General features: G+C 55.3%; 1 protein-coding gene across 7 annotated transcripts in view; it reads left to right on the top strand.

Annotated features, from left to right (window-relative positions):
* The first annotated feature begins 600 nt into the window (after nt 1–600).
* Nucleotides 601–20731, top strand: part of PSD2 (pleckstrin and Sec7 domain containing 2) — a 55569-nt gene continuing 35438 nt past the window's right edge. For 2 of the 7 annotated variants that reach the window (XR_012414164.1, XM_073994408.1), the window contains exons 1-2: nt 7604–7771; nt 15283–15435. The gene's annotated coding sequence lies outside the window, so the exon portion shown is untranslated. Of the gene's footprint in view, nt 694–1212; nt 1372–7603; nt 7772–8389; nt 8479–15282; nt 15436–20731 lie in introns of those variants that run through there. The other 5 variants (XR_012414165.1, XM_065546868.1, XM_073994410.1 and 2 more) reach the window with 4 other exon arrangements.

Consider the following 20731-nt stretch of genomic DNA (forward strand, 5'->3'; position numbering starts at 1 on the left):
TTCCAGAAACACCAGCAGGTGGCGCCCCGACCCCAAAAGAGCCTCCGTCGCTGCCTTCCTAGGGCCGGGAGGGGCTGGGCGGGGCGGCCTCTTGGATCTCGGCCAGTTAGACCCTGACCTTTCCCGCCGTCCGGGGACCCGTACGTGAACTCCCCTCAATTCTCTATGGTCTCTGGCACCAGGAAGCGGGGGTCTGGATCACCATGGGATAGTTGGGGAGCCTGTTTTCCATCCGTGTTGTGTAACGCCACGGCCTTCGGAGACAGCCTGGGCAAAGTTGAGGAAATACCCGGGTTGGAGCGGATAGGAGACTTCCAGCACTGGCGGGATCCCGACGCGGAGGATGATTTTTGAGTGCCTGCGGCTGGACTCGGGGTGTCGCTGGGCCTGGTGCTGCGGCAGGAGGATGACTCATATGACCTGTATTCGCTTCCTTTCGGAGTGCGGGCGAGCGGGGCTGCGCTTCGCCGAGGACTCCGGGCAGTGCTGGGCGCTGAGACACAGGGGCTCTGGAAATTCTGCATCTGGCCAGCAGAGGGAGGCGGAGAGCACCCCCACGCCCCCTCGACAACCCGCCCCCAGGCCTGGCCCGCCTCCCCCAGCCCGAACTCGCCCTGCGGGAACCTTCCCGGCTTGGCCGCTCCTCCCTGGGCAGGACTCGACATGTCCCGTGTCCCTTCATTTTGGAAAAAGGTTTGCCCTCCTCTCTCCCGCCCAGCTTCTTGGAGGAACGCGTGGGTTAAGGGGAGGGTCAGTTTCAAGCCGAAGTCAACCCTAAAGGCGCCGCGTGCCCTGCTCCCTGGGCCTCAGTGCGGGTGATGGGACGGGCTGGCCCCTCTAATTCTAGCAGTGCGAATTCCTGGGACAGGTTGGGGTGACCTCCACTAGGGTAGAGACTGGGGGGGCACAAGGGGCTTCTCCCCCTCACCCCCATCAACCCAGGCCCGGACGGCCAGCTGGACCTCCGGAAGCGCGGGCTGCCCACCCCATACCACCCCAGCCAGTTCCCGGGACTCTCCTGGACAGGCTCCCGGAGGCCCACAAAAGCCCTTAGATGCTGTTCTGGGCCAGGCTCTGCCTGTGCCTTGGGCCGACGGCCGGCTGGCTCTCGGCACTGCAAGTCCCTGGCACTCCTGTGGGGCTTTGTCCACCAGCCCTGGCCCCATACTGGCCAGGGCTCGTCTGCTGGGGGAGGGATTGCACAGGCAGCTCGCAGAGCTTGGGCAATCTCTCTTTCTCCAGCCCGCGGCCTTGCTCTTCTCCAGGTGACTGGCCCCTTACCTCAACTTTGCTGGCCCCCACTGCCAGGGCTGTCCAGTGAGCAAGGAGTGTGAGTCCTCCCCACGCTCTCTCCTGGCTAACATGGGAGTGGTGAGTCATGTTGTCCTCATTTGCAGACCAGACCTGGGGCTCCAGGAATCCTCCCCAGGCCTCTTTGGCTCCCTGCCCCAGCTCCCGACTGCACGGTTTCCCTACTGTGGGCCCGTCAGGGTCGCCGCCCAGGCATGCGTTTGTCCCTGGCCACTCACTCATTCATTCATTCTTTGATTCATCACTTTGGATACCAACTTCATGCAGGCCGTGGGCTCAGGGAGGTGCTGGGGACTGAGAGGGAGTGTGCAGGGTCCTTGCCCTCATGGAGTGTCCAGTCCAGACAGTCATGACACAGTGTGACATGTGCTGTGATGGAGGCCGACTTGCCTGGCCTGGGGGCACCTCCTCAGAGAGGCCTTCCCTGACTGAACACCTGGCTGAAGTAGCCCTACCCACCAGCCAGCTGCAGTCACACACCAGGTTTTGTTTGTTTGTGTGTTTCAAAGCCCTTCTAGTATTTACAGCTGACTTCTTCCTTTATTAAGGAAGGATCGCTAGAGCCTGGGAGGTCAAGGCTGTAGTGAGCCGAGATCATGTACCCTGCATTCCAGCCTGGGTATTCATGTCTGTAAAAGCAAAACAAAAAACAAAACAAGACAAAAACAAAAAGAAACCCACTCAACAAACTAGGAATAGTGGGCACTCATTATATGAGTGCTTCACTAAATGCCCACTGGGTGCCTGGTGCTGTTCCAGCCCCCCCGGGAATCTACAAGGGAGAGAGGAAAATTCTTACCTTCATGGAACCTAGGGCCTAGTGATGGCAGCAGCGGTGGGGACACAGACCATTCCCAGAAAGGACAAGCATGTGGTATATAAATATGTGTTATGGAGGAAAAGAAGGTGGGGAAATGGGAGATGTGGATGAAGGAGGGGGTAGTATTTTAGTAGAGTGGTCAGAAAAGCTGACATTGGAACAGAGAGCTGAAGGAAGTGAGGGGTGGGCGGTGCGGATACCAGGGGGAGGAGTGTTTTAGGCAGAGAGCAGCACGGGCACTGAGGTGGGAGTGTGCCCGGTGCTTTGGAGGAACAGGGAGGGGGCCGGTGTGTCTGCAGGAGAATGAGGTCAGAGGAGTGGTGGGGGCCAGATCTTATGGGATTTTGTGGCCTGTATAAAGACTTGGTTTGAGTCTGGGCGCAGTGGCTCATGCCTGTAATCCCAGCACTTTGGGAGGCCATGGCAGGAGGATTACTTGAGCCCAGGAATTTGAGACCAGCCTAGCCTTGTGGTCGTGATGTTTACTGCAGAGAGGAAGAGGAGGTCAGTTTGGGTTGGGTTAAGACGGAACTGCTTTTTGGATATCCTGGTGGCAACTTCAGATCAGCACTTGGGTATTAGAGTCTGATCTCAGGTGGAAAGGTCCAGGTTGGAGAATCACACACCGAGAAGTTTCAGGGTTTAGCTGGGCTTTGAAGCTGGGCTGGGGTCATCATGGGCAAGAGTGAGATGGAGAAGACTGAGGACTGAGCCCTGGGAGCTCTGGCGTTGGAGGTCAGAGAGGGACAGAGAAACCAGCAAAGGAAGATGAAAAGGTGCAGCCAGAGAGGCAGGAGGAAAAACATGGCAGTGAGGAGTCCTGGAAGTCAAGGGAGGAAAGCATGTCAAGGAGGAAGGGGGGATGTACGGTATCAGATGCTGTCAGGAATCTAAGACCAGGCCTGTGAATGGACTTTTGGATTTAGCATTGTGGCAGTTACTGAGGACCAGGCCACAGTCTAGCACCGTGTACAAACTTTAGAAAATGGTGGCCATGGCTGGGTGCTGTGGTTCAAGCCTGTAATCCCAGCACTTTGGGAGGCTGAGATGGGTGTCCTGAGGTCAGGTGTTCAAGACCAGCCTGGCCAACATGATGAAACCCTGTCTCTACTAAAAATACAAAAATTAGCAGGGTTTAGCTGGGTGTGGGTGGTTGGGTTGGGGTGGGTGTGCCTATAATCCCAGCTACTTGGGAGACTGAAGCAGGAAAATCACTTGAACCCAGGAGGTGGGGGTTGCAGTGAACCAAAATTGCGCCATTGCATTCCAGCCTGGGCAACAAAAGTGAAACTCCATCTCAAAAAAAAAAAAAAAAAAAAAAAAAGGGAGAAAGAAAAAGGCATCTCTTCCCCTGACAGATACAGCCTTGCATCAGGACACACAGCATGGTGAAAGGAGAGCAGGTTGGGTTTTAGATACCTCTCCATCCTTTGTGTACCCCAGCACCCTTGTGCAGTGCCCAGCCTACACATCTGTACTCAGCAACTGTGTTGGTGACTTTGATGAGTGGTGTCAGTGGACTGTATAGGGAGATAAGAGCCAGACTGGAGTTCCTTCGAGAGAGAGGAATGGGAGACAGCCAGCATGGACAACTTTTTCAAGGAGCTTTGCCATAATAGGTAAAGAGAAATGGGATGGTAGCTGGGGAGTGGAAAGTAATTAGCCAAATGAGGGTGCGTGAAGGGGAAGGCATCCCAGGCAGAGAGCCTGCCTAAGCAAAGGGAGGTCAATAGAAATGGTTGAGGGGGTATGAGTGTGGGAGGGGTCCTAGGACATCAAATTTGAGGTGGGAAGTGTCAGGAGAGGGGACATAGAATCGGTGAATTGGGGTCTTCATCTTGGGGTTGTGGGGGTGCTGGGGACGGGGGCAGGTTACAACAGAGCTGTGAACACAGTAGGTGCTCATTGAACTCTCTGGGATTGGCCTGGGGAATCCCTACCCAGTCGCCCCTCCTGCGCCTCAGTCTTCCAGCTGCAAGATGGGAGAATTGGGTGTTTTAGGGGCCTCTGAGTCAAGCCTCTTGTGGGTTGGACCCAAATGAGTCCCTTCAATTGGTGGATCCCTCTGTCCCTGCCCAAGGTGCTGACCATGCCCAGTGCAGCCGGGCACCCCCATAACTTTCATCCTCCCTGGGGACCATTCAAGGGCCAGGCAGTAAACTGTGGGAAAAGGCCCCTCTGTGTGCAAGGGTCTTTGGTCCAGCCTTGGCACCTGCTTCTTATGAGACCCCCTCAGGTGAGGAGGCAGAGTGGGGGAGGAAAGGCAGGTCACTTGGAGGAACAGGGAGAAGCTGCCCATTCTTCTTTCCCTTGAGGAATGGGGGAAACACAGTCTATTTTGGCTCCTGGGTAGGGGGATGCTGACCCTGCTGTCTTCCTTTTTCTTTTCTTTCCTTTTCTCTTCTTTCCTTTTTTCTTCCTTTCCTCCCTTTCCTTCCCTCCCTCCCTTTCCTTCCCTCCCTCCCTTTCCTTCCCTCCCTCCCTTTCCTTCCCTCCCTCCCTCCCTTCCTTCCTTCCTTCCTGCCTGCCTTCCTTCCTTCCTGCCTGCCTTCCTTCCTTCCTGCCTGCCTTCCTTCCTTCCTGCCTGCCTTCCTTCCTCTCTCTCTCTCTCTCTCTCTCTCTCTCTCTCTCTCTTTCTTTCTTTCCTTTTCTTTTGACTGAGTCTTGCTCTGTCACCCAGGCTGGAATGTAGTGGCACGATCTTGGTTCACTGCAACCTCTGCCTCCTGGGTTCAAGCAATTCTCTTGCCTCAGCCTCCAGGGTAGCTGGGATTACAGGTATGCATCACCACGCCTGGCTAATTTTTGTATTTTTAGTAGAGATGGGGGGTTTCACTATGTTGGTCAGGCTGGTCTCGAACTTTTGACCTCAAGTGATCCAGCCCGTTTTGGCCTCCCAAAGTGCTGGGATTACCAGCGTGAGCCACCATTCCCAGCCTGACCCTGCTGTCTTTCAGAAGGCAAAGGTAGCCACAAGGAACAGTAACAATACTCCCCTCTCCAGTGTTCATGGCACCCGGAACACTCACACAGAGCCCACCTGTGGCCTCCTGGCAGCCCTCTGAGCTCTTGGGAGCTAGTCCCACTTGACGGAGGGGAAAGGAGGGTTCAGTAAAGGGTACAGCTGCCCATAGCCACACAGCTAGGAAGTGTGGGGCGGGGGGACTGGACGAGAACCCGGGTCTCCTTGCCCCTGCCACAGGCTCCCAGAGCTACAAAGGGCAGGGGACAGATCCAGGGGGCTGAAACTAGGTTCTGTGTGCCAGCCCAGTGCAGGTTAGCTGGAGAGACAGCTGTGTCTACCTTTCCTGTTTCCCTGTTCTTTCCTTCCATGTAATTTATTAAGCCATGCTGAGAGTTAGATGCTGAGGATACACTGTGAACCCTTTCAAGGGGCTCAGAGTCCATCCGGTGGACAACAATTAAATAATGCATTCCATGAGTAAGTCATCATTACAGCTGAAACAGCCATGGCCCATTGAGTGCATCTGTGTGCCAGGTCTTGAGTACATCACCTCTTTCGGTCCCATCCTAGCCCCACAAGAGGGGGCCTGTTACCATCCTCATTGGCAGATGAGGAAGTAGGAGCCCAGAAAGGTGATCCAGCTGTGACTTGAAGGCATGGGTGCGAAGGGTGAGAAGTGTGGTATCTAAGCCCTGCCACGTGCACTTCCCTCCACAGCCCCTGCTGGTCGCCACCCTTCTCTACCTACAGGTAGCAGAGGGCAGGGGGGCAGAATGCAGGACAGCAGGGAAGCCAGGCTCCTTCTGTGCCCTTTAAGATCCTGGGCACCTGCACAGACAGTGGCTTGCTTGTTTCTGGGCTCTGTGGTAATGTCCTAGGGTTTGATGGGCAGTGAAGGATGTGGTCTGAGTGCCCTCTTAATTGACCAGCTGTGCTCACAGATTTAGACCTTCTGGGACTGTGAGCAAGTGACTTATGCTCTTCAAGTCTCAGTTTTCTCATCTGTAAAATGGGTTTTGAGATGTTTTGAGAATTAAATATGACACATGAACAGCACTTGGTAGATGCTTGGCTGTCAGAGGTGTCACCATGGTTGATGAAGTCCCAGCTCCTACTGTTGACTACACACAGCTCAGACCCCATACCTCCAATTACTGCCACCCTAAGAGGTCAGCAAATCCTCTTCCTGCTCTCTAAGAAGAGTCCATGTCTGTGTGTTCACGGGTGGAAAGAAGGTCAGAGAAGCCTTCATGGAGGAAGGGGCATTTAAGGAGGAATTTGAGGGTTCAATAGGAGTTCACCGAGCGCAGCAGGATCAAGGCCCCACTGGGCAGAGTGTGGATCATCTGCTGAGGTCTGGAGATGGAAGCAACTGGGTGTGGTGATCCCCCAGGGGCTGGAGTAGGGGAGAGGAGTAGAAAGTGGCTTCCAGTGGCCAGGCCTGACTCTATCCTGATTTCCCTTCTCCCAGCACTGGGCCTGCTACCCCCTCCTTAGATCCCTGTGAGTGGGGGCCCTTTAACACCTCTCTGAGGGGCGGACTCTTACTCTGCAGGTGCCTCACAGCCAGGAAGTTCTTAAAGGCTAGCCCAGGTACAGCCAGTCAACCCTCTTCTTCAGTTAGAGTCCTGGGCTGAGAGGGGGGCTTCAGGGCCTTGACTTGACCTTGGGGAGACACCATGGGACAGGTGGCTTGGGAGATGGTTTCCTCTACCCAGGGCACCCTCTGTCTCTCTCTGTCTCCTTATATCTGCCCAGGGAGGCTTCCCCTTGACCTGGCACTGGGATGTGGATTCTTGGTTGGACCCACCCCTCCCCTCCTGCCTCCCTCAGGGTCTTTCTCCTTTGTCTCTTTCTCCTCTGTCCGGCCTCCTCCCCTCCCACTCTGTCCCGAGGCTCCTTCTCACCCCACAGCCCAGGTCTCCCTGCCGTCTGTCTCTAGGTGTCAGGGGCTCCGTCTCCCTCTCTGAGATCCTTCACCTTGGTCCCCCGCACTCCCTGCTCCTCTCTTGGTGGGGTCTCCCGGGGGCTGGAGTGTGTGTCAGGGAGTTGGGGGGCAGGGGTCACTCCCTGAACAAGGACCCGCCCCCTCCACCTCCAGGGCCTGGCGGGTCCCGAGGGCTCAGGTTCTAGGCCAGAGGGTCCTGCCTAGGGGGCGGAGGTGGTTGTATCTAGCAGGGGGTTCGAGGACAGCAGGGGCCCGGCGGGGCTAGGAGGGGGCGGAACCTCGGGCGCTCCCCTCCCCCCCTTTCTTAAAGGGCCTGCGCGGGGCAGGGCGGGACAGGGTGGGCCGCGCCCTCCGCGGCACCCTCGGGGTCCCGGGGCGAGCACCGCACGGCGGGCGGACAGGGCTGGGGGGCCGTGCTCCAATCCCGGCTCCGCGCCCGCCGCTCGCGCGCCCGCAGTGCCCCCGCCCTTCCCCGCCCTTCCCCGCCCTTCCCGCTCCTCCCGCTCCTCCCTCCTCCTCCTCCTCCTCCTCCAGCTCACGGCTCCGCTCCCTCCCTCCTGCCGTCCGTCCCCCTCGCTCAGCCTCTCCACACCGCGGCTCCGGCACCTGAAGGGACGCGGGCCGGCGCGGGCAGCTCCGACCGGCGGCGGCGGGGCGGGACGGGCAGCCCGGCGGCCTCCGATGGCCCCGCCGTGAGAGGCCGGACCCGCGGCGGGGACCAGCAGCTGTGAGTGGGGCCGCGGGGCTCCGGGACCCAATCCTACCCGCTGGCGGCCAGGCTGGGGCGGGAGCGGCCAGGGCGGGGGCCGCGTGCGGGGTGGGGGGCGCCGCCCTCGCCCTCGGTGCCCGCCCGGGTCCGCTAACAAAGCTACATTTCCAGATCAATTCCGCGGCGTCTGGAGCATCAGAAGGATACGGTTGTCATGGAGATGGGGCCGAGAGAGGAAGCCCGGGCTGGCCGGGTCTGGGCCGGGGAGAGGGGGCGCCGCGGGAAAGCCCGAACCCAGCCTGAGGGAGGGTGGGGGCTGCCGGCCCGATTGTCTCTCGGCTCCGCGGCCCACTACCCTCTCCCCGCTTTTGTATAATCTCGGGGTACGCGTGTGCGTGGGGGGTGCCAGTGGCAGCTTGGTGGCCGGGGATGGGGCGTTGGGTACCGGGGCCTGCCAGCAGCCACCTTCACGAGGCTGCAGCTTTGAGAATTTATTTCTGTTTCCAGTTTCCCAACTTTGACAGCCCGGCTTGGCGGCCAGGCCTCCTCGGTTCTGCAGCTAGAGCGGGGGCTTGCACGGGGGCGTGGCAGGCAGGGCTGAGGAGGCACATAATGGCCGAGGCGGCAGCGGGAGGGAGGAGTCCCAGGAGCGGCTGCTGGGGCTAGGTGCAGAGGGAGTCCAGATTGGGGACCACACTGCCCAGCGGGCCCCCTCCTCGGAGAAGGTATTCAGATATTCCTAGAGGATGCAGGGACTCCCTGGAATGATCATTGGGGGCATTGTTTTTGCATAGCCCACCCCTTTGTCTTGGGGCCATCTTGGGGGGGCCAGGAAGAGAACAGGGAGCAGAAGCAGCAGCCACAATGGAAGAGGGCCTAAGACTCCTGGCAGCCTGGGGATAGGCCGGGCTGAGCTTGATGGGGATCAGGGAGAGGGCTCAGGGTTTGGCCAGGGCAGGTGGGCAGCCTGGGTTTGGACTTTCCTGGGTTCCCCAGTTCCTTTTTCTAGATCCTACAAACAAGAGCCGCTTCATGGTGGTTGGGGGTGGGGGGGGGCACTGGGCTGGGACTGCCTCCAAACCCAACCTGTGGCCCAGGGCAGATGCAGTCATTCTGTCATTCTTCCACCCTCTCCCCAGGAGGTTAGGAACCTGTCTTCCAGGGAAGCTACAAGTTCTGGGGCCTGCGATCTCTGAATCAGTAAAGTGTACCTGCTGTCCTCCCAGCAACCCCTTTTCCCAACATATGCTGGGAAGCAGTGGCTTTTGATTGGGGCTACTGCAAAGTTTGGTCCTGGTGGAAACATAGCAGGTCCCTAGAGTTTGGCCAGAGCCCCCAAAATATTCCCACCCAGTGGAGTGAGTAGGTGGGTGTGGCTCAGCTAAAGGAGGATGACTGGGTTGTCCTTGAAAGGCCTCCCTCACTGGTGCCTCTTGCGAGGCTGAAGTCTCAATGCTTGGGTGAATTGCACCCTGCAGCCCAGGGATGCCCTGAGAGGCCTCTCTCCTGCAGCTTGTCCTGGCCTGACAACTATGGGGTGCATGTTCCACAAGCGGACCTGACTAGTAGTGCCTCCCAGGGTCTTCCCTAAAGGGAGAGAGCAAAGATAGCTGGAAAGAATGACTTCCTGCTGTAGACAGGACTGAGAGAGAGAGAGTAGCTGGGGGGCATTACCTCACCCAACTTCCATATATGGAGCATATGTGCTAAGTACCCTCATAACAGTCTTTAGAGGGAGGCACTACCCTTATTCCCATTTTGTGGTAGAACTGCTTGTTCCAAGTCACCTGGTTAGTAAGTGGCAGAGTGAGGATTTGCACTTTGCCAGAACTGTGATACTCAGACCTGTGTCCCCATCCTCTCCTCTTCTTCCCTGGAGATACAACTTAGAAGGGAGGTGGGAGGTGGGATAGAGTGCCTGTCCATCTGGGCAAGGGGATGATCTTGGGAAAAACAAGCACTAAGCTGGAGTTTCCTAGGGAGGTGGGATCAAGGCATTCCCATTCCGGACATTGGCTTGCAGGAGATCAACACTGCCTCTCGTGACAGACGATGCTCTAGACCTCCTTTGCCAGATGGTCTTTTCCAGGAAAATCTGTTTTGAGCGGCATCTTATGTCTGAGGCTCCGTATTTAGACTGGCTCTCTGAACAGGAGGATACACTTAGGCTGTCGCCCCTCGAGGGGTGTTTGGGGGAGTTGAGTGGGCTTGGGGCCAGACCTGGCTCCTTGCCACAGCTCAATGGAGGGGGAGGGGCCCATGTTCCTGCCCTAGTCTCCCTGGGGCCGGCTTGTTTTCCTTGTCCCTCTAAGCCGGTTTACCCACAGGTGAGTCTGCTTCCTCACGGTCTGGCCCCCTTTTCAGCTGGTAAGCCACTACAGCGCTGTGCCTGCCTGGCCTGGGGTAACTCAAGCGTCCAGCCCAGGGCTGGCCCACAGCTCTTCTTGCTCAGGTTTGTGGGCTGCCCTGGGGAAGGAACGTCCTCTCCTCTGACTTCTGCCCCAAAATCCCAACCCCTGAGCTCCTCTCTTCGGAATGTCTCCCTCCACTCCCTTCCTTCTCCCACCTTACTTTTTATCTTGTCAAAGCTGATAGTAGGGTGAATACCCACCTACATACCCTTCACCTAGAGACCTAGATTTGCCAATTGTTAACATTTTGCCACATTTGTTTCTCTCTCTCTCTCTCTCAACCTTTTGAAAGTAAGTTGTCAACATTATAACACTTCACTTCTAAATACTTCAGCATGAATTTCCTGAGACAGGGATATTTTTCTACAAAGAGAATATATTGTTATCATACTCAAGAAGTTTAGTAATCATCCAATTTAACCTAACATGTCGTCCATATTTAAATTTCTCTAGTTGTCTCAGTAAAGTCCTTTATAGCTTTTTTTTTTTTTTTTTTTTTTTTAAATTTGATCATGGAACATACATAGCATTTAGTTGTTATGGCTCTTTAGTGTTCCAATCTGGATGAATTCCTGGCTTTTTTGAAAAATTTTTTATGACATTGTCAATTTTGAAGGCTTGTGGTATATCTCACATTCTGGATTTGTCTTCTTGCTTGCTCGTGATTAGAGTCAAGTTAACCATTTTTGGGCAAGAATATCCCATAGATGATGTCATGTCCTTATCAGTGCATGATATCGGGAGGCACCTGTTATTAGCTTGTCCTGTAGTAGGTGGCAGTAAGTTAGGTCACTTGGCTCAGGGGTCCCTGTATTTCAATTCTGTTCCTCCCCCTTCCCTACCTCCAGAAGCTTCATCTACCTGGTAATCTACATACCAGGTCAGCAAATCTGACTGAACCCCTACATCAGACCAGATGCTGGAGAACAGAGAAGCAGACACAAACTTTCAGGGAGCTCGAAACCTCAGGGTTGGGGGTGGGGGAACCACAACTCAGACAGGTACTGTTGGTATGGGAGAGGGGAGGCCCAGAGAAAGTAGTGAGAGGCACAGCAAGGGGAGAGGGCATGGGGGGGCCAGACAGGAAGGCAGGCCCAGGCTACAGCTAGCCTGGAATGTGGGCTGAGGGGTTGGCCTTTTCCCCAAGGGCACTTCAAAACCAGTGAAGGGTTTTGAAGAGGGGATGATGAGGCAGTTTGGAGTGCTGGAAAGGCACTCTGAGGAGGATGGAGTGGGGTTGACTGGGCCAGCACATGGGAAAGAGACCAGCCAGGAGGCTGTGGCAGTGCCCAGCACAAGACACGGGGGACTGAATTGGGGCTGCTGCGTGTGGCACATAGAGGGAGTGGAGTTGTGTGGTTTGGTGACCCTGCTGGGAGGGTGTTGCTGGTGGGGGATGTGAGAAGGGGATGGAGCTGGGAGAGATTTAGGAATCAGAATGGATAGGCCCTTGTGTCTGACTGGAGGTGGGGAGACTGGGAAGGATGAGCTCATGTAGTGGCTTGGGAAGGGAGATGGAGGTTTTGAGTATATGAGGTCTGAGGTACTTTCCAGGCCAGAGGAGTGGTGTGTGGGAAGCTCATTTGGTGGGCCCAACTGTGGCCCCCTTGCAGAAGCTCATTTTGAGATGTGGGCAGAAAGAAGAGCCACACATAGCCCACAGCAGGGAATGGATGGTGGGCTTCAGGCACCAGCAGGGGAGGGGCCTGAGCAGGGCTAGGCCAGCTCAGATGGCAGTTGCCCCTGTGGAAGCCAGGATAATCCTGTCACTAACTTGCAGACCCCAATTCCCTTACTTCATTTTGCCTCTTCACACTTGCTTGGCAAAACCCCAACCCTGGTTAAATCCAGTGCCTGGCTTACCCCAGTCCTGCACATGCAGCTGAATGGGGCTGAGGAAAACCACTGTCCTGACTGTTCTTTCAGTGCAAGCCCATGAACTCTGGACTTCAGGTGGGTCCTTAGTGCAGTCCACCAGGCACAGGACAGGTTCTGAGGTTGTTGCCTCTCCCCCATGCTAGATGACTCTTTCACACTTGCTCTTTGTGTGTGTGTGTGTGTGTGTGTGTGTGTGTAGAGATGGGGTCTCACTATGTTGCCAGAGCTGGTCTTGAACTCCTGATCTCAAGTGATCCACCCTCCTCGGCTGCCCTCCTTGGCTTCCCAAAGTGCTGGGATTATGGGCATAAACCACTGCACCCGGTCATCACTTGCTCTTCTACCCTCACCCGCCCGCCTCTCCCATCCTTCCTTTCAGCGGATAATCTTTGAGAAAATATAAGCAGTCAGAGCGTCCTGAGGCTCCCAGCGCCATACTCACTGTCTGCCAGTGTCTGCACTCACTGCTCTGCTTTCTTCTGGTTCTGTGGGTGAAGCGTTCCTGCTCCTGGTTAAGGCCACCCCTCCACTTGTGCAGAGATCTTGGCCCCTTGTGTCTGCTTGAGAACATGACTCCAGCAGGCCCCCCGCCTGCATCATTGGGTCCTCCTCTTTGCTAGAGCATCCCATCAGCAGATATCTTGCTGTTATTTCTTTTATCTTAAAAATGGTTCTGGCTGGGCATGGTGGCTCACACCTGTAATCCCATCACTTTGGGAGGCTGAGGTAGGTGGATCACCTGAAGTCAGGAGTTCAAGACCAGCCTGGCCACATGATGAAATTCTGTCTCTACTAAAAATACAAAAATTAGCCGGGCATGGTTGTGGGCACCTGTAATCCCAGCTACTTAGGAGACTGAGGCAGGATAATTGCTTGAACCCAGGGGGCAGAGGTTGCAGTGAGCTGAGATTGTGCCACTGCACTCCAGCCTGGATGACAGAGAGAGACTCCATCTCAGAAAAAAAAAAGGTCTCTTGTGTTCTCCAGCCAGCTACTGCTGCATCTCTCTCCTCCCCTTTGCAGAGAAACTTCCAGAAGGGTTGTCTAGACTCATTGTCTCCACATCCTCTCCTCCCCTCTCTCTTGACTCCACTCTTATTGGACTCCACTCCGCTGAACTCTCCTCTCAAGATTATCAGTAACGTTCCTGTCGCTGCACCCAGTGGTCAATTCTCAGTCTTATTGGCAGCATTTGATACGTCCAGTCTTCCTCTTCCTTGAAATATCTTCCTTGGATTCCAGGACACCCATTCTTCTGTTTTCCTCCTACCTTGTGGATTGTTCCTTCTCAGCCTCCTTTGCTGGTTCCTCTTCTCCCCCTCCCACCTCTTGATATCAGGGTGCCCGAGCACTTGCCCTGCACAGGCTCTTTCCCCTATCTCCACTCCTCCATACAGATCCCATCCAGTCTTGTGGCTTTAAGTACCACCTATGTGCTGCCAGCCTCCAAATTTAAATCCCAAGTCTCAACCTCTCCCCCTAGCTCCAGTAGCCTATACAGCATCTCAACTTTCCTGCCTGCCAGGTGCCCCCCCTCAACTTGCCCTTATCTTCCTCCCCAAACCTGCTCCACCCAGTTTCCCTTCTTGAGTGGTAACTCCATCCTTCTAGTTGTTCAGGGCACAAATATTGGCGTCACTCTTGGGTCCCCTGTCTCTCTACTGCCCCATGTACAGCCCATGGATGGGTAAAGCTTTAGAGTGCCTGACTTCCCTTCAGTGGGCCATGGGCAAGAGAGAGGAGGTGACAGTGAAATGGCCCAGCACAGCCCCTTTCACTCCCGCTTACTTCATACCATATGCTGTTGTATTTTCATCAAGGAGGCCACAACCTGCAGACCCTGAGCTGAAGTCCTAAAGAGGAGACAAGACTGGACAGGAAGAGGAGGGAGAGGAAGGGAGGACTCGGCTAGGGAGAGATGAAGAGAAGCTATATAACACAGAGATTGGGGAGGGGGTGGGGAGGAAGGTCACAGTGGGGGAGGCAGAGAAGGAGAGGAGTTGGGGGGCATGGACAGAGAATGTGAGGACCTAGAGGGTGTAGGATATGTGAAAACCGGGCAGAGAGAAAGGAGGAGGAAGCATCTTGGTTTCTGTCTCTTGGCTGTTGAAGCAGACTGTGGGGAGCTGCTCAGAGGTGGAGCTCTCTCAGGTCTGCCTTTGCCCAGGTGTTGTATCCGAGGCCGGGCTGGTTGAGAGGATTTGCACTTGGTCAGTCCATTGTAGCTCTCAGGATTCAACTCTCAACCCACAGGCTTATGTTAGCCTGTGGGCTCCATGAGCCTGTGGATTGAAGCAGTGTGAGTCCAGTGCCCTCTGAAGTTGGAGGAAGGTGGCCCAGTGGTCATTCTGGCTGTGGACTCTCTTACCAAGACAGCTTAGTCCTTTGTGGTTCCTGATAACTGAGGGTTCACCCGTAGGGAAGTCAGTTGGGCATAGAGTCACCAGCTGTAAACATGATTTGAAATTTGACAGCAGACATCGTGGATTTCATTAGTGTTAAGGGCTCTTCAACCAGCATGCAGATGTATGCAAATGCTAAGCAAATGAAGGTACCAGTTGGCTGGGGGGTTGGGGAGAGAAGCAAGCTGGGAGATGTCCAGGAATGACCTTTGTGGAGCGAGCCCCAAGGGCCCCTGAGAATCCCAGCAGAGCACACGCAGGTTAAGATGCCATTGTGCATGCAGCCCGGGGACTTCTGCTTGCCTGGCCATGAGAACATGAACCCAAGGCAAGGGCTGGTTCCCTGGTGGTCACACTGAGAGAAGGAAAGCAGGTGGGGGTTGGTCATCACTCCAAACTGGCATTACCTGAAAGGTGATGGGCATCTTTAAGGGAGGCATAGGTTCCTGGCCCTTGCCCTACATTTGTGTGTCCTGAGATGGAAAGATAGGAGTGAGCCTGGCCGTGGGTGAGGGTGTTAGGAGGGTAGGACAGTAGGGACCTCAGCTGCCTTGAGAAAGGGAGAGGGTGCCCTCTGTGGTCCCCCTCCTGGCCCCACGGGAGTCTTTCATTTGCCTCTACCCTCAGGCTGGGCTTCTGAAGCCCTTGCCTCAGAACTTACTCTGACAGCTGCCAAGGACGAATATCCACTGGGTCCCGGCTGAATGGCCTGTGCTGTGTGCTGCTGTCCCGGGCATGGCCCCTCTGGGGGTAGTCAGCTTGGTTCCTTGCAGGCCCTAGAAGGTTTTGGGAGGCAGCAGCCCTCCCTTGAGCACTGAACACATGCCATCTCCTTTAGTCCTCACAGGTGCCTTGAGAGGACAAATGCTGTCGGCATCTCCCATTTATGGAGGAGGACACCGAGCTCAGAGAGGTGGGCAGTTTTCCTGAAGTCACACAGCTCGTGGGTAGCGGAGCTTGGATTTGGAGCCAGGTCTTTCTGAGCACACAGGTAGGGGCACTGACCCGCTCTCTCCTGGACTGTCCCAGTCTGAGGCCCTTGCAGCACAAGGCGGTCCAAGCTGGGAAGACCAAGTGGGTTAAGAGGGTTTGGGGTTATTTTGGGATGTGGAATCTGGGAAGTTCCTGAGGCTCCTGAGTGAGCATCCGTTCCAAATTATCCTGGGCATCTCCCTGGGCAGTTGGGATGTGGAGGAGGCCGGCCTGGGCTTAGGGTGGGGGCCTGGAGCTCTTGGAGGTGGGAAGATCCTTAACTCCAGGCCTCTTGGTTGGCAGAGGCTACAAGAGAGCATGGTGAGGGGGGCCCAGCTGAGGGCTCTTCCTGGCAGCACCCTACTGCCCATGTTGCCAGTGGCCTAGCAGGTCCTGTGGAGCCCTGGAGCAGTCTAGGCCTGGCCATCCTAGGCCCCACGGCGGAGTAGGGGCATAGCTGTTCAGGGTCTGTTATGAACACTCCCTACATGCCACCTGTTTGCACTGATCATCTCTTTTAAGTGTCTGTGCGTGTCATGTATGTTCATGTGTGTTCACATGTGTTTGTGTGTCTGAAGATGCTAGCTCATGTGCTAAAATCTGGGTGGTCTAGGGAATTTTGGGTAGGGATTTTGGGGAAGAGTAGTGAGCAATGGGGGTGTTCAGGGTGGGTTTCCAGGGGGCAGAGAATAGGTCCAAGAAAGATTTATTTGCCAAATAGCCCTCATGGAACTCTCTCCAAGTATCCAATGTCAGATGGCAGGTCCTTGGAGATCGTCCAGTTTAGGGTATGGAATTAAGGATGGGTAGGGGGCTTTGAGCCTTTCCAGATATAGTCTAAATGTTGCACACATTTGTGAGATTTCTGGGGCAGGATCCTCCATCAAGTGTACAGAGAGGTCCAGGACTTGGAACTGGTTGGGGATCGATGGTGCACGTGGGGACATGAGGCCAGAGAGGGTTTTTTTTGTGCCCAACTTCTCCTAGCCCACTGGAAGCAAAATGAGGGTCCTGGTGCTCCTAGATTTGCTTCCCTGGGTCAGCTGTGGTCTCAGCCTTGCCACCACACTGACATTCCAGAACAATTTTCTCTGATCCCAGTCCCTTCTGCATACTCAGGATGGTTTTGACCCTGGATGCCCGATGATGTAGATCTTACTGCCCTTAACCTTGCCCCTAGGCCTGCCAGTGCCTTGTCCACCTTTCCAGGCAAATCAGGGGGATTGCCTCATTAGCGGCTGCCCAGTTCCCTCTGTGTGTGTGTGCGTGTGTCTGTGTGTGTGCATGTGTGTGCACACGTGTGTGCATGTGTGTCTGCGTGTATGCATGTGTGTGTGCACGCACGTGAGTGTGTGCATGTATGTGCGTATGTGTGCATGTGTGTGCACGCACGTGTGTGCATGTGTGTGCACGTGCGTGTGTGTCTGGGCATGTGTGCATGTGCCAACCCCATGCCTGCATTGTATGTCTGCTTTCAGGTCCTGCACCCATGCACTTGCCACTGTGTCTTACAGAGCATGCTGGCCCCTGGAGCCCTCCCTGGTGGGCCCCCACCTCCAGCCCTGTCCTTGGGTTTCCCACAGTCCCTGGCTTGGATCCCACCATAAAAAGGGTCTGTAAGATTATTTCTTTGACAGTCTAGCATTCCATCAGAATCTCAGCCTTGCTGCTTTCCAGCTGTGTGACTCTGAGCAGTTCCTCAACCTCTCTTAGCCTCTGCCACAAATAGGCATGATGATAATCCTTGTTATTCATCTAACAAATATTTTTAAAGTGCCTACTCTGTGCCAAGCATTGCATTGGACTCTGAGGAGACAGCCGTGAACATGACATAGTCCCCACCCTCACTGAACTTACATCCTAGTACAGAGATGGGCAGGGAATCAGTAAGCACATAGAAAAGGGAGCTTCAGTTCTACTGAGTGCTACAGTGCTCCACGGAGGAGTGTGATGGAGTGCCAGGGGTCAGAGAGGGCCTCTCTCAGGAGGCAGTGTTGGAGTTGAGCCCTGAGTGGCAGAAGAGGCTCTTGTAAAGATCTAGGGAAAGAGCATTCTAGCCAAGGGTATAGCTGGTGCAAAGGCCCTGAGGTGGGAATGAACTCAGGGAGCGGAAAGAAGGCCATTGTGGCTGATGTGGGAGAGCATGGGGGCATGGGATAGAGGGCAGCAGAACCAGCTCCTGCAGGACCTTTTCAGGCCATGCTGGGGAGACTGGATTCTAATCTAAGAGGGATGGTTAGAGGACTATGAGGAGGGAGGGAGGGAGGTGTGTGTTTTTGCAACTCCCTCCAGCTGCCACAGGGAGAGTGGGGAGGGGGACAGAGTTGTTCAGGAGAGCTGAGACCCAGGAAGTGCACTCAGCCCTGGCAGTTGGCTGAGCCAGGGTTCCACTATCATTACAGGACCCACCTCAGCTGGTGCTAAAAAGAGGCTGCTGAGCCCAAGGTCATTCCAAGGGCTGAGGCTAGTGGGAGCCCCTGCCTGGAGAGGGACTTGGATCAGGCCAAGAGAGGCTGCAGGGGATCTTGGCCAATGTCAGCCTGTCATTTGCAGGCGTCTCCTTGGGATGTTTGCCCAGTGGCCCAGCTGTGCCCGCTCCCCTGCTCTCGCCAGCAGGACTGGAGGTGGGAAGGGCCACTGCTTTGGGCCAACTCTCTTGGTTGAGGGTTTGGGCCCTTGATCTCCTGGGAGGGTTTGGCGGGGGTCCTGGGAAACTGGGGGCTCATTCTGTGTCTTCAGCCCATTTAGCTGCAGAGGGAGGCTACTCCTGGGTTCTAGAGACAGCTACGCTGTGGGACCTCAGGCAAAGCCTTTCTGGGTTCTGTGCCTCAGCCTTCCTCGTTTGTCAAATATGGTGGTAGAAAGAGTGGAGCACAGCTGCCTTTCATCCTTAACCTCGTAGTGAGTTTGCCCTTCCTTGGACCTTAGCTCTCTCAGCGTTCATGACATTAAGTTTCCCACTGGCCCTGGGGGAGAACAGAGGTGATACTCCCACTCTGTAGATTGGCTCACAAAGGCAAGAGGGAGCAATGATGAATCCCAGGACACACAGCGGTTCAAAGTGAGCACATGCGGCATAGTCTTACACCTCTGCTCTAAAACCTCCCCTCTATGCTGCCCTCCCTTGGACTCAGCAAGAGAGGGGGTTCTGGCTCAGCTACTTCTGGGCTCAGCTGGTCTGCAGTCCAGGCAGGGACTCTGGGCCCCCCGCCCAGAGTAGAACTCAATGCTGCCCCTTGTCTGCCCACCTCCAGAAACAAAGGACATGGCCCAGTGCCTGGTGTTGGCAGGACCTCCATCCTGCTCCCTGCTAAAGGAGGACATAGCAGGGCAGGTAGGGCTGGAGCTAGCCTGAGGCAGCTGCTGGAAGTTGGGGGTGGGGTGGAGGGGGTCTCCCAAGAGGTCCTCAATCTGTCCACAATTCTAGCTTTGGTGCTGGTGTAGGCTAAGCATCAAGTGAAGCTGCTGATACTCTTAAACCTCAGGTTTCATGGAGGCTTAGGCAGAGCCCTGACTCAAGGTGGTGGGCTCAGCCTCTAGGTATGTGTGGGGGAGCTTGAGTCATCCTGGTGAAGTCAGGTTGAAACCCTGTGCCCCATAGCCAATGCTCATCCAGGCCCCTGGGCTAGAAAGCAGGTCAGAGGACTGGAACTCAGGCAGCAGGCCAAAAGCCCCCACTTCTTTTTCCTTTCTAAATGTCCCGCCTCCCCCCACCCTCAGTTGAGTCTCAGTTGAGAAGGTGTCTTCTTGTTTTTCCTCCTCTTGAGTATACAACCGGAGGGAACAGATTGAAATAGCAACTATAACAGCAGGGATTTAGGGCAGACCAGAAAGAATTCCTTACTCAGTGCTCAACCTCTAGAGGTCCCCGATGTCCTAGGATCAGGGCCCAGATATTTTAGAGCCTGGCTCTTCAGATGTTTAAAAGTCTGTGGGTTTTTGTTTTTGTTTTTTCTTTTTCTTTTTTTTTTTTTTTTGAGACGGAGTCTTGCTCTGTAGCCCGGGCTGGAGTGCAGTGGCCGGATCTCAGCTCACTGCAAGCTCCGCCTCCCGGGTTTACGCCATTCTCCTGCCTCAGCCTCCGGAGTAGCTGGGACTACAGGCGCCCGCCACCTCGCCCGGCTAGTTTTTTGTATTTTTAGTAGAGACGGGGTTTCACGGTGTTAGCCAGGATGGTCTCGATCTCCTGACCTCGTGATCCGCCCGTCTCGGCCTCCCAAAGTGCTGGGATTACAGGCTTGAGCCACTGCGCCCGGCCTTTTTCTTTTTTTTTAAAGTAAAAATCTCCCTTATGCAGTCATCAAAATTCTAGGAGGTGAGGGTCAGTGTAAATGGGCGGGGGTTCCAGATCTGTCTGTTCTGCCCTCCTCTTTTCCACTCTATATTTGAAAACCCAGGTTAAATAATCTTAACTGGACTGTGGTGGCTGAGCTTCCCACAAGGGCCCAGAATTCCTGAGAAGTGGACCCATCTCCCTCCCCAGGCTCTTGTTCTTTAAGTGGGACTTTTCTTTTGGAGCCTACCTCAGTGTTCCCACACTTGCCTCGTTATAAGAATCACAGAGGACCATACCCCTCCCCTGTAGCTTCTGGTTCTGGAGGTCTGGGGTAGGGCCTGGTAATCTGCATTGTACCAAGTCCCTCAGGTGGTGTTTATGACCAGGCAAGTATAGGAAGTTTGAGCTCACTTGTATCCCTGTTGTTGCCCCTGCAGCTCATTCTGCTGCAGCCCAGAAGGCCGGCCAGTCCCTCTCCTGCAGCCTCTCCTGAACCCCCAGCATCCCTCTCCAGAGCAGAGTGGTAGCCAAGGCCCAACAAGGGGAAGAAGGAAGTGGCCCAACCAGAACTGGGAGAAATGGCCCAGATTCCTGCTTCTCTCCAGGGCATTTGGAGGGGCTGATCTGTGTCCCCACTGGCAGAGGACACTTGGGGAGGGGTTTAGCCTAGCCTAAGTGGGCCCAGGGGCAGAGAGGGGAAGAGGAGAGAGCCAGAACACAGCCTATTACACATTACATCTGCCCTCTCCATCTGGGATTAGGTTGGGCAGGAAGCCTCTGGGAAATGTGGGCTGGTCTCAACCCGTTTGAAACAGTGGAGGTGAAGATGACGGGTAAATGGGTCTCCTCATTTTACAGACGAGAAACAGACCCAGAGGGGAGTGGGGCTGGCCTGCACAGGCCAGTGAGGAGGCCTGACCTGGACTCACACGAGTGCATGCAGGGAGTTGGGCAGAGCAGGGCCTGACTCTCCTTCTAGTGCTCTCCCCAGAGTGCCCCTTGGAGGCCTCCTCATGAGTCCCTCCTCACAGGTGGGTGA

This window comes from Macaca fascicularis, chromosome 6 (assembly GCF_037993035.2).
Source record: "Macaca fascicularis isolate 582-1 chromosome 6, T2T-MFA8v1.1".
NCBI lineage: Eukaryota > Metazoa > Chordata > Mammalia > Primates > Cercopithecidae > Macaca > Macaca fascicularis.